Source organism: Sander lucioperca, chromosome 17, assembly GCF_008315115.2.
Source record: "Sander lucioperca isolate FBNREF2018 chromosome 17, SLUC_FBN_1.2, whole genome shotgun sequence".
NCBI classification, from domain to species: Eukaryota; Metazoa; Chordata; class Actinopteri; order Perciformes; family Percidae; genus Sander; species Sander lucioperca.
In genome coordinates this window covers 8848820-8862112 of record NC_050189.1, presented here as the reverse complement: position 1 = coordinate 8862112, position 13293 = coordinate 8848820, and the positions used below count along the sequence as shown (strand labels likewise).

Genomic DNA, 13293 nt, shown 5'->3' with positions numbered 1-13293 from the left:
CTGCCTGCGAGCTTCTCCTGTACTATACGGTAATTCCTCTACTATGCGACAGTAAGTCGCGTGGTTATGACACAATTGTTAGCTTATTTTTACAAAAACGTCTGCTACGGAGCCATAACGTGAGGTACAAGGTAATGGAGCCTTTTATACATTGTTGTGTTTCTTTAGAAATAAACAATGGACAAATAAAGTCTTTAAACGCTTCAGATGTAAAGTTATTCGCTGTCAAAGTGACGTCAAAATGAATGGCAGTCAATGGAACGCTAACGGGGGGTGATCGCTTTGTAGCATCAAAATGGCGCCATAGGAGGTTCGAGCTCTGAAGCGAAGCTTACCCCCTTGCATTTTTTACAGCGCGCCCAGACCATAGACTGTATATAAGAATGGACCAACAGATCCCGTTGCTCTGGACGGAGACCAGTGAAGGCCTTTAGAAGCACTTTTCCGGTGAGCGCTGAGCGTTACTGCGCAGCCTCCAACTGAGAGAAACGACGTAAATGTGACGTGAGCAACGTGTCTGAAAGTTGTGAGTCTTCTGGTAGTTGTGCCAAGAGAAATCTCAATCATTCCGAATCTTGCAGAGACGGAGAGAGTAGGTATATGTAAGGAGATAACGTGGACACAGGCTAATTATTGCTAACTAAAATGCTAGTTAACATTAGTAATTACACTTAAACAGCTAATGTAAGTCCAAACTGCCTGCGAGCTTCTCCTGTACTATACGGTAATTCCTCTAATATGCGACAGTAAGTCGCGTGGTTATGACACAAGCGTTAGCCTATTTTTACAAAAACGTATACTACGGAGCCATAACTTGAGGTACAAGGTAATGGAGCCTTTTATACATTGTCGTGTTTCTTTAGAAATAAACAATGGACAAATAAAGTCTTTAAACGCTTCAGATGTAAAGTTATTCACTGTCAAAGTGACGCCAAAATGAATGGCAGTCAATTGGATGCTAACGTCGGGTGATCGCTTTGTAGCATCAAAATGGCGCCATAGGAGATTCGAGCTCTGGAGCGAAGCTTACCCCCTTGGCCCAGACCAGCTGCCTCCAGCCCCTCCCCTCGTGAATTCTTGCACAGTGTGTCTCACACAGCCACTTCAGGTTCAGAGGCTACCGTTAGTAGTAGCAGCATGTTGCTGGTGTTCTTGCCTTGGGATTAACTGTACTAATAAAACCGTACAAAACACCGCGGCCACACCGCTGTGGAAGCTCCCCGAATATCATTTATCAGAGTCTGGTTGTTACCCCTGTCCGTGGCAGTCTCATCCACTCCTATAACGGAGTTAACTGGAGCTAACCGCTAACGGAGCTAACTGTCACTTTCTGTGAAGCAGATTTGTATTCTCAGAAGTTTAATAAATGCTGATAAGTGCACTAAACTTTATTTTTTCATTGAAAGGTTTATTTGACAATGTTTATTTTCTTCTTACCCGTTTCGTTTATTTTATATATTTTCCATACATTATTTATACAATATAGGCTACAGTATGTTTTTACATTATACATTTTTAAATGAAGTACAGGCTACAAGTGTAGATTGGTGAGGTGTTCAATAAATGTTTTTGTTGAGAACTTCTGTGTATATTAGTGTTACATTTTATCTTTCAAATAGAGGTTTAAAAACAAGCACATATCGGCCAAATATCGGCCAAAATAAATCAGCAGCATTAATCGGCAGACCCTGATTTCTAAAGATCGGCATCGGCCAGAGAAAACCCATATCAGTCGACCTCTACTCTTAAGTATCGAGTATGGAAAAAAATGCCACGTCATTCAATTCCCAATTTCTATACCTTAGGAGTAAAACTCATTAGACTCAGATACCATACTTTCAGAATAAAAAAGGTGCTTAGTAACAAAGTGCTTAGTAACCTTTCGGTCATTTCACAGTTAAAAACAATACTTAACAAATGTATGTAACCATTAGGGGCACGGGCCAATAACATTCCACTAGAACAAGTAGGCCTAAACAACTTGTGCCTTTACTCACTCCCCCTTAGAGCAGATCCTCCTGTGTTCCACTAGGAGGCTCAGAAGGCCAGCCCTTGCAATTTGGCCTCATCTGCGCTCTGATTTACAGCCTCGTCTTCTACAAGCAACCGGCAGTGGCGTTGCTTTTTCATTTATTAACATGTCACGGCATACTCTATGCTTGAGGCTAAGATTGTGTTTAACTAGCGTACTGTGTTTAAACTGTGAAGTGCCTGCACGGTCGACAAACTTCGTGTTCCCCCCCGCAGTTCATGGAGTTTGTCTCCTTACAGTACCTCAACCAGCTGAATTCTTGCAGCCAGTCCTCCCGAAAATGGTGAGTTCGGGCCTTATTCGCCACACAAACTTCTGACTCTGAATCATCTTTCCACTGTGACACTGTAGACTCTGGCACTAGCACACTAGCCGCAGGTCGGAAGAACGAGTCAATAGTTCACTTGCTCATTGTTCAGACGCACGTAGCAGTTTGATATCTGTCTACTTCCTACAGACGTTTACGCACGCTCGATTATCTCTAGGATCCTTCCCCTCCACACATTAGCCACTTACAGTGGCCATTCATTGACCTGCCACAGATTCCGGGCTTCATTGACGCGCCCCTTCCACGTGTAAAAAAAATGGATGTAAAATTCAGTTGCACCCTCAAATTTTGGTCGCGAAATGTGGCCATTTGGTCGCAATCTGGAGCCCTGTAGGAGTTGCAAAATAAATAAAAAGATATGTGCCGTAATGTGTAATGTTGTAATTTCATTTTGTTTTATAAAATTGGGATCTAAAAAAGTATCATTATCGAAGTCACAGTATTGATACTGGTATCAAAATGTTAATCGCCATCTATTTCGATAAGCGATTCATGGTTTGAGTAATATTTTATGAAAAGAAGTAAAAATTCTCTGTTTCCAGCTTCTTAGATGTGAGTATTTTCTAGTTTCTTCACTCCTCTGTGACAGTAAACTGAATATCTTTGAGTTGTGGACAAAAAAAGATATTTGAGGACGTCATCTTGGGCTTTGGGGAACAACTCATTTTTGGACACTTTATGGATCAAACAACTAATCGATTAATCGAGAAAATAATCAACAGATTATTGAAAATTAAAATAATGGTTAGTTGCAGCCCTGCATTTGTTGGGACTATTTTCAGTTGCAGTGTAATAGACATGTGGTGCTCTAGTGAGCAGCAGGACGGTGCATGTGGGACTTGGGTCATAAGTGATGTAATATTAGTCAATATTATTAATAACAGGAAGCTGTCACCCAGTGCAAATGTGGTTTTAGAAACTGTTGAAGTGTTTTTAATAGTTTTTGGACAACAATGGAGCTCTAAGGCACAGAGAAAGAAAATATATCAGGCTCTGGTTACACCCACAGTACTTATTTGGTTTTGTTCACAATAAGAACAATATCGAATGTCGTCAGAGGTATTGTTTAAGATGTGTTTTGAATAGGGCTGGGTACCAAATTCAATACTTTTACGACACTAACCAAATTGCCTCGAAAAATTCATTCAATTCAGTCATTCAATACCCAGTTGGGGTGGGGGGGGGGGGTAGATTTATGAGGGTGTCCAAACACTTAACTGCATGCACATCAGTTTTGAAAATAAATAAAAATAACATTGATTTACACATCACACAAATACAAACGTTAGCAACAGTTTGTAACAGTTGACAATAGGGGCAATATTGGGCGACTTTGGCTACACTGAGTAAGGTATGCGGACCGTTAGCGGAGCATATGTGCCGCGGAATGTATGTTGTAACTCGCTACACCTGAGGCACACACACGGCGTAGGATTGTGTGAGTCACAGGCGAGACAGAGAGCTTTTGCTTTGGGATTGTTGTTGTTTCTTCAGTTTTTGGAGCCGGCACAGCGCTGTGAAACATCAATCTACTGTTACTGTTATCAGAGGACGCAGGTGAGGGAAACAAGAAATACATATAGACACTTTATGATCCATTTCTGTGTAAAAGGGTCGCACACGCCTCGCATAAAACATATAAATAGAAGACTGTCCTAGTTTTACGCTTGTAGAGCGGATCTCCGTGGAGCATACGAAATATGAATAGTAGAAAGCCTCCAAAAAGAAAGTACTCTGGTACCACTCCTTAAAACTTTACATAAGTAGTATTTGAATGATATGTATATTCTACCTCTGCTCTCCATCCCCAACTTCCATTAACTGTTCAGTGACCAGTGAGTGACATCTCCTGCAGCAACACAACAACCACCAAAACAAATAAACTGCTTTTTCTTGCCACAGCCTCTGTCCTGTCAGGCTGCCACATGGCAAGCAGCATCACTGCTGTGAATCCCCACAGCTACACTAACAAATCACTCTCTCCTCCATGTGGTGAGAAAATCATCTTTGAGAAAACAATCTGGAATGATGATAGCAATAAAAACTGACGTCAAAAGGTTTAACAATCTGTGCAGAGTACAGAATATCCTTCACATGATATGCAAAATAACTTCTAAATCACACTTTTTAAATATGGACACAAATATTCAGATAGATAGATATATAGATGGATAGATGGATAGATAAATGTTATCTTTGCACATGCACGTTAAAACCAAATTAACTGATTTAGGCGATCGTCCTATCTTAGTGTAGACATTTGTCTGTTTATTTTTAATTCTATGTTTTTCTTAACTAATACTCTTTACACTGTTGTATGCTGTACTCTGTTTTATACGAATCTGTCTGTTCTGTTGTTGTTTTGAGCTCTTGCACCCCATTTTTTATGTGGAACCGACTGCATATGGCAAATAAACTTGACCTGGCCTACAGTGCCAGTGTACCTACTGTACTATGGACTGACAAATCACAGCTTAAACCTCTTCATTCTAACCACTGAGGAGACTGTAGAGGGCCCACAGAAAAACAGACTAACTCCATATTTAGAGCTCACAGAACCACTGTGCTTCAATAATGATTGGGGGTCATTTAAGCTTTTCTGGACTGGAAAACCAAATTCAAAATCAAAGGTATTTGGTAAAGTTTAAATAATTTACTTATTTTTCTTTTGGAGCCAAAACTATTTCAAATGTAAGTAATTCATTTGGTGTCTTGAATTATACTGTTTTTTTTATATCGCTGTCAAAACAGTTATTATTGAAGGAAAGAAGGAAAACATCAATATAACATTCCAAACTTTTGAACAACACTGCATATACTGCATACAATATGCTATTTAATAAAACCTAACAACAAAATTATGAACAAAGTAATTCACTGGACGCTTTTGATCTGAGTCAAGTTCGTTCATTTAGGACTCATTTTCTGCAGTGAAGTTTGTGGACCTGCAGCTGGAAGTACCCACTGAACGCTGATTATATAACTGTGAGTGAGCACGACTGATGGGAGATTACACACTGTTTACGAGGACACCCTGAAGGCACTGGCACTGACTCCCAAACCACTGTAGCCCCACACACACACACACACACACACACACACACACACACACACACACACACACACACACACACCCCTTGAAGGCATCACCAGAGAGCAGTGGAGAGAATGGATTAACGTTAGAGTTGAAAATAAAAGTGCTATTTTTGTGTCTGTCAGCAGATGTGAAATTATTGAAAACCTGGTAGAGATTTATAAAAACGTAGCTGGAAATCAAACCCACACGTTTGAGCAGGAGTCAGTAAAAGTATGAACCAGCATTCGGTCAATTCTGGATTATTTAGGCTAAAGGCATATCTTATCACACACACACACACACACTCGCTGTCACTAATAATTCATAGCCATTTTTATGAGAATTCATGACGTACTTCTGGTGATAACATTAACTATTCTTAGTATACTTAATTGAACCAAAATTAATTGAAATTCATTCATTACTCTAAGTTATTAAGTTCCTGTGTTTTTCTGTGTATATTGGTATCTGCTACTGTACTGGATGTAAGATTGAATCAACTTGTCATTTTGGCCAAGATATAACAAAACAAAAAACTACATTTTGCTAGCATTCAACAACTACATATCCCATGAGTCTTAGCCACTCACAAACTGTCAAAGCCTCATGGGACTTGTTGACAGTTCAGCTGCATTTCATTCTTTGATTATTTTATCTTTATTTTAATAAAAAGGTACTGACAAAATTCATATCCAATCCATTCATATTTTTTTTCTCAAATCCCATGAAAAGAGCAAAACCAACACAGATTATATCTCCTTCCTCCGTTTCATAGAGCTCAATTGTTGTCCAAAAAGTATTAAAACACATCACTGTTGCACTGTGACATGCTCCTTCATTACCATGAACAAACACTGTAGTTTATTCTGACTCAATCCCACATACACCGCCCTGCTGCCCCAAATACGTATTCTGCCGCTAAATATAGTCCCAGACAAATGGACTGTTTTCTCCTGTTTTGTTTGATAAAAAACTACAGTGACCAGCTAGCTGTTACAGGAAACTATTTAAAAAAAATTTAACTCTATATTATTTTATATATATATATATATATATATATATATATATATATATATATATATATATATATATATATATATATATATATATATATATTATAGGCAATGGTCTTGGGAAACAGAAATTACAAAGAGATGCACAAACACACTGTTGGTTTTGGTCTTTTTCATGGGATTTGCTGACAATGAGAAAAATATAGAATAAAACCAGCCTTATTCTTTCAGCCGTGATGTCCCACTGATGTCAAAACTTTCTTGTGCAAAAGACACCTGGGGCTCTTCTCATTTCCCTATTTTGTGCCTCCTTGTCTCCTCTCTCCTCCTTCCTGCTCCCTGTGACCCGGAAACCGATCTCAGCGCGTCATCTTCAAGGACGTCTCTCAGTTCCTAAAATGCATCTCGAGGAGAGAGGATCGAGGAGAGAGGAGGTTTGCCCGAGGACATACGAGCGAGGATGCACGCTTCCGCAAAGGACACACTTTTGAGGAAGTCTTTTTTGATACCCATGATTAGGGCTGGGCGATATGGGGAAAATCAAATATCACGATATTTTTGACCAAACACCTTGATATCAATACCGCAACGATATTGTTGTGTTGACTATTGGTGCTTTCACAAAATATTTACACAATGAGATTTTTGATAGATAATCATCAGTAATGTGGATATAATGACTAAGTGGGTAAAGGCAAATAATAGAACAGTTACAACAGTCTGGTAAGTTCATAAAATGACATCACTTTACTATAATGCAGCCTTTAAAACCAACACTTATGCCATATTACGATATTACGATATCCAACATCTAAGACGATATCTAGTCTCATATCACGATATCGATATAATATCGATGTATTGCCCAGCTCTACCCGTGATGTATAAAAGAGGCGTGCCTCACAGCTGGAATACACAAACCACAGCAGCTGTGCTACACGTCATATTTAATTGACTTCACTTTAAAGGTCCTATGACATGCTGCTTTTTGGATGCTTTTATATAGACCTTAGTGGTCCCCTAATACTGTATCTGAAGTCTCTTTTAGAGGTCGACCGATTCATCGGTTTTGCCGATTAATCGGCACCGATAGTTGATTGGTGGAACTATCGTTATCGGCAAAAATCCATACCGATGGTTGCGTCCGTTGCTGTAGCGGCGCGCGCTGTCATTCATTACACAGTACGCAAGAGCTGAGAAGGGTCTGCTGGCATCATGCATTACAATAGCGGCCTCTAGAGGCAAAATAAAAACTATCACTGATGCCTGGTGTTGTTTATTTTCGACACGTGTTACTGCGCGCTGCCAACTTGTGCCTTTTTTCGGGGTTGTTGAGCATTAAATCCAAACTGTTACATCCAAGATTTATCCACTTGATGTCCATAATTCATCACGTTTTCGGTCATTTCTGCCGCTAACTCCGTGCTACCCATAGACAGTAGGTGCTACCGACAAGGGGATCTCCCATGATGCCTTTGTTTATGTTTTCAACCAATGGGAAGGCATTACGCCTTATATGGGCATCCAAGCGAGAACAAATATATATATAGTATAAAGTGGGAAAGATAGATCCCTCCAGGTCAGAGATCGTCTGTTACCGTTCTACAGAGAAGAATGGCGTCACTGTTTTGAGATTGTTTGTCCTTTATATGAATTATAATGCTCATTATGTTTATTTTTGCACTGGATGACTCCAAATATGTAGGAGAACTGTTTTAGACAACACACATGCTTGTGTAGCATTGCTGTGGGTGTAATATCAATAAATATGACATTATTATTTTGATTATTGGCAAAAGCGTCTGGACGTTTTTTGAAACAATGTATGTATTTTGTCAACTGTATAAGTTATAAATACTATCGGTCGATTAATCGGTTATCGGCAAATACGGCCCAACCTAGCTATCGGTAAAATCCACTATCGGTCGACCTCTAGTCTCTTTTATATAGACCTTAGTGGTCCCCTAATACTGTATCTGAAGTCTCTTTTATATAGGCCTTAGTGGTCCCCTAATACTGTATCTGAAGTCTCTTTTATATAGGCCTTAGTGGTCCCCTAATACTGTATCTGAAGTCTCTTTTATATAGACCTTAGTGGTCCCCTAATACTGTATCTGAAGTCTCTTTTATATAGACCTTAGTGGTCCCCTAATACTGTATCTGAAGTCTCTTTTATATAGACCTTAGTGGTCCCCTAATACTGTATCTGAAGTCTCTTTTATATAGGCCTTAGTGGTCCCCTAATACTGTATCTGAAGTCTCTTTTATATAGGCCTTAGTGGTCCCCTAATACTGTATCTGAAGTCTTTTATATAGGCCTTAGTGGTCCCCTAATACTGTATCTGAAGTCTCTTTTATATAGACCTTAGTGGTCCCCTAATACTGTATCTGAAGTCTCTTTTATATAGACCTTAGTGGTCCCCTAATACTGTATCTGAAGTCTCTTTTATATAGACCTTAGAGGTCCCCTAATACTGTATCTGAAGTCTCTTTCCCGAAATTCAGCCTTGGTGCAGAATTACAGCCACTAGAGCCAGTCCCACAATGAGCTTTACTTAGAATGTGCCATTTCTGTGTCTGTAGCTTTAAATGCTATTGAGGAGGAGAGGGGGGGGGGGCAAGGTGGAGGGTGGGAGTGTGGCCTTGACCAACTGCCATGTTTCGCTTGTTTTCGTCTCAGGGCAACGCTGAAAATTCACTGAATTGAATGTGGGAGATTGAAATAGCATTAATAAATAAAGTGTCCATTCAATTTTTACTATTGCTGCCCTATAAAAACTAAAATTTAGAATAAAAAGAATTGTACAAAGCGAGTCCTACCTTAACGAGACTGACTTTCATTGTGCCACAAAGGATTTGTATGCCTCCCTGACTCTGTTGTGGTCAAAACTAGAAATGAACAGTACTCTCTTCTGCGTGTATCTTTCTATCTAAGCCAGTAGGAAACCTGAGGTGGACTGCAGGTGACACCAGAGAAGAGGAGTTGGTGGGATCTCATCCTAAACCAGCAGAGATATGGCCCCAGAGCCCGGGGGTCGAAAATGAGCCAGCCACACCCACGTTTTTTCTCCCCCCTCTAAATCGTCAGCATTTCAACGTAACACACTTTGTGCCTTTATCTTCATCTCCCCTACTCATCACATTTGGTGCTTATTGTAAATCCTAGCATCCAACGTGTTAGGTAATAGGCACACCGGCAGAAGAAATCATCGCACACATATTTCCACACACAGACTGCAGATCATTTGGTTTAACATACTTCTCTTCTCTAAGTACGAGCAAGCCACACATGCACATATTTGCCAAATACAACACGTCACACAGCAGTAACTCAGCCAAAAGCAAATATCCCTCTAGATGCATTTAGACTTAAACATACTCTATGTATGCATTTGCATTTGCATTTAAATAAAATTCCTTCTTGATGCATTTATACTTGAAGGAATAACCCACACTGATGCATTTAGACTAAACAACTACTCCGTTATGCATTTACTGTTAAATAATATTCCTTCTTGATGCATTTAGAGTTTAAAAATATTCCTTATTGATGCATTTACAGTTAAAAAAAACTACTCCTTGATGCATTTAACAAATACGTCTTACTGATGCAATTAGACTTGACAATACTCTATCCTGATACATTTAGAGTTAAAAAATGGAGTGATACAATGTATAATGTAGGCTATATATGAATATATACAAGTTGAAAACCTGTTTTGTTTTATTCTGTGTCCTGCTTTTTTATTTTCTTATTTATTTGAGCTATTTTATAATTCACTGTTTGTTTTACTGTTAAGCACATTGTGACTTTGTGCAATACTAATAGATACTATCAAGAGAAGATAATTTGTCTTACAGGGTAAATAAATGTCGTAAATAAGTAACCAAGCAGCTAAGTAGTGTAGCTACAGACTGGAGTTCAACAACAAGCAGTTTCCTCATTAAACCTCGGTGACCACAGCCAAAACAACATGCACGTTAGCTAACCGGCCAACGTAAATAAAAGACAAAGTCGGATTAAAGCATGTAGACAATTCTTACCAGGGTAACTTTTGCTGTCCTGGGCAGGCATCAAATGTCAAAACATGTAGAGTAATCGCCTATGTCTTTCGCATTTATACTTCTTCACAGTAGAGAAGCATGGATGTTTTAAGAGAAAGAAACATGGCGATGTAGTTGTCACATTAGCTTCCTCTTCTCTTATCTCTGTGGTAGGGTACTTTCCTGAACGTTAATGTAATTCAGAGCCGTTTTCTGGTGTAAGGGCTTATTGTTCATGTGCAGGAGAGATTTTGTAACATAGACAGCGGCAGTAAGACCTCAATGCTGTGGTGTCTGAGGTAAATGTTTGTCTGCAGCTGCAGGTAATCGTGCACATGAAGGTGATGGTGATCGGTGATTGGCTCTTGTGTGGGTAAGAGCGGGAGTTAAAGCAACAGATGTACTTGATTGGCTGAAGTGAAGCAGGCAGGTGCCCGGATTTTAAACTGATTGGACAATTAAGAGAGGCAGGGAACCTATATGAATAGACAACAGCCGAGTGGGAGTTATTGATAAATTGTTTTTTCATGTTTTCTTACTTATCTAGTAACTTTCATTTAGTCATGAAGATCTTTTTTTTTTTTTTTTGGTTTGGATTAATGTTTTTGCTCTTTACCTTGGAAACAGCAGTTAACAACACAGTTTGGATCTTTTGAAGTGGGGTTGTATGCGGTACTAATTCATAGTCAGTGTATTACTAGTCTCCCATTGCCAGACCTATCTCCACCATGGATGTAGATCTCCACAGTGCTGGGGAGTAAGATATCGCTACATCACAGATAAATTCTGGGATAGGAGGAAAAAATGCTCTGGTTTGTTTGCATTTTCTTTAAACCAATCACAGTCGTCTTGGGCGGCGCTAAGTTCCGAACTCTGCAAAAATGGTCTCTGGAAGGAACTTGTTTTCGTGGAACATTTGTATCCCGCTAAAGAATACGCCGCATTATATAATATTAAATTAAGTCAACTGTTCACACAATTCAATAACGTGAGCTATTTAAATTAGCTGGATATATGGTTAAACGTCATTTGCTCTTAACTACAATAACTATTTGCTCTTGCCAGTGTGTACGCCATCCATAGCCAACCTCTCCAATTGATCCCGAAACGTCCCCGTTAGATATATAAACAGGGCTTTAAATTAACTTTTGTAATCACCAGCCAACATGGCTAGTACATTTTTAAAGTAACCAGCCAATCAGATTTTCCACTAGCCAATTTTTATCTCCAGGGAAACTAAAACAGATTATGAGTGCCGTGTTGAATACATTTAAGCATCCATGTTTCTTTAAAAATATGTGTTTGGCTTGATGGTTGGTAGATTTTTTTCCTAACTAACTTTAATACATCATTTCAGCTTCTCTGGTTTGTGTAGTGCAGTTCCGTTCATTTCCAAGCCCAACACACACCAAACCGCCCACATTTCTTGCTGGAAAACAGACCAATCAGTAAACACTGACTTGTTGGATCGTTTCTGCAGCTGGACGATTTAAATAAACGCTTCACTTCATTCATCACCGGCCAAATTGGCTCGTAACTTTACAATGTTATACCAGCCAAAGTACATTTTTACCAGCATTTGGCGGGTTGGCGGTGTCAATTTAAAGCCCTGGATATACGTAAATGACGTATACATGTTGTTTGTAAATCATTCACCCAAAGAACCAAGCAAGCCTGCCTTATTGCACGATTCAAATTTTCGTCAAAACTTGCCATTTTCATTGTGTAACATTAGCTCGCTAGCTCAGAGGTTGTTCTTGCTGTGAAGCGGACAAAGCTTGTCAGGCTTATCCTTGCAATGTACTTCCGTTGATCCATAGTCAGTCAGAAGCAGACAGGAGTACCGACACGCAAGATAAACTATGTAATGCTGTGGACCGGGTCTGCAGCAAGACAGATAGCTAGAAAAGCAAGCATCTTTTACCTTTAAAGTACTTACTTGACATGTGATCACCTCACAAACAACAACAGCATGAAAACCTACACCACAGCAACGCAACAAGCCACTGCATCAGGTGCAGAGGTCAAAACCGCTGCGTCCAGCACATAAATACGACCGTTTCACATACTTGGACCTTTAAATGGGATTTGTCCACTTCATGGAGCCAAATACAGTTCCAGACTCACATCCACAAATCAAAAAGATAGGCAAGAAATGTGATTGAGCCATACAAGCTGCACATAACCGTGACAGAGGCGAAGGGGAGACAGATGGGGAGAAAGGTTCAGCTGAGAGCAAAAAACAAGAGATGACAGATGGGCAGATGCAGAAATAATAAAAGTGATGCAGCTGTCTGGTAATGTCTAAGAGGAAAGAAAAACCTAGATTCACGGTGCAAGGCACTTAAGTAGGGTAGTGTATGAATAACAAGATGGTATGGATATCTGGTACCACATACAAAAACATCCATAAGTGTACATACAGAAAATTAAAATAGAATTATTGTTGGACAGAAGTCCAAATCTAAGCAGAAATGACAAACATTTCCCAGTTCCAGCTCCAGGCTTTGCAGCTTGTCTTTGTCTTACGTATGTGATATTAAACTGCACATCTTTAGATATGGACTTTTGTCACCGTAAACTCTAGTAAATTGTAATGAGAAATTCTCAGCTTTTCTAGAAATGTTATAGATAAAATGATTAGTCAGAAGAAAAAGTCATGAAAAAAAAATCTGCAGATTAATTTCTAGTAAATAATTTAGTAAAATAAGTTGTTATTTTCATGCTTTTAAACCTGTATTTGTTGCTGTTTTGGCCACTTTGGGATAAGCTATTAGCACAACATTGACATCACCTTATA

General features: G+C 39.3%; 1 protein-coding gene across 2 annotated transcripts in view; it reads right to left on the bottom strand.

Moving 5' to 3' along the window:
• Positions 1–13293, bottom strand: part of arhgap36 (Rho GTPase activating protein 36) — a 78557-nt gene that overhangs the window by 62938 nt on the left and 2326 nt on the right. The window contains exon 1 of one of the 2 annotated variants that reach the window (XM_031304360.2): positions 10494–10771. The exons of the other annotated variant lie outside the window; for it this stretch is intronic. The gene's annotated coding sequence lies outside the window, so the exon portion shown is untranslated. Of the gene's footprint in view, positions 1–10493; positions 10772–13293 lie in introns of those variants that run through there. 2 annotated transcript variants of the gene reach the window in all.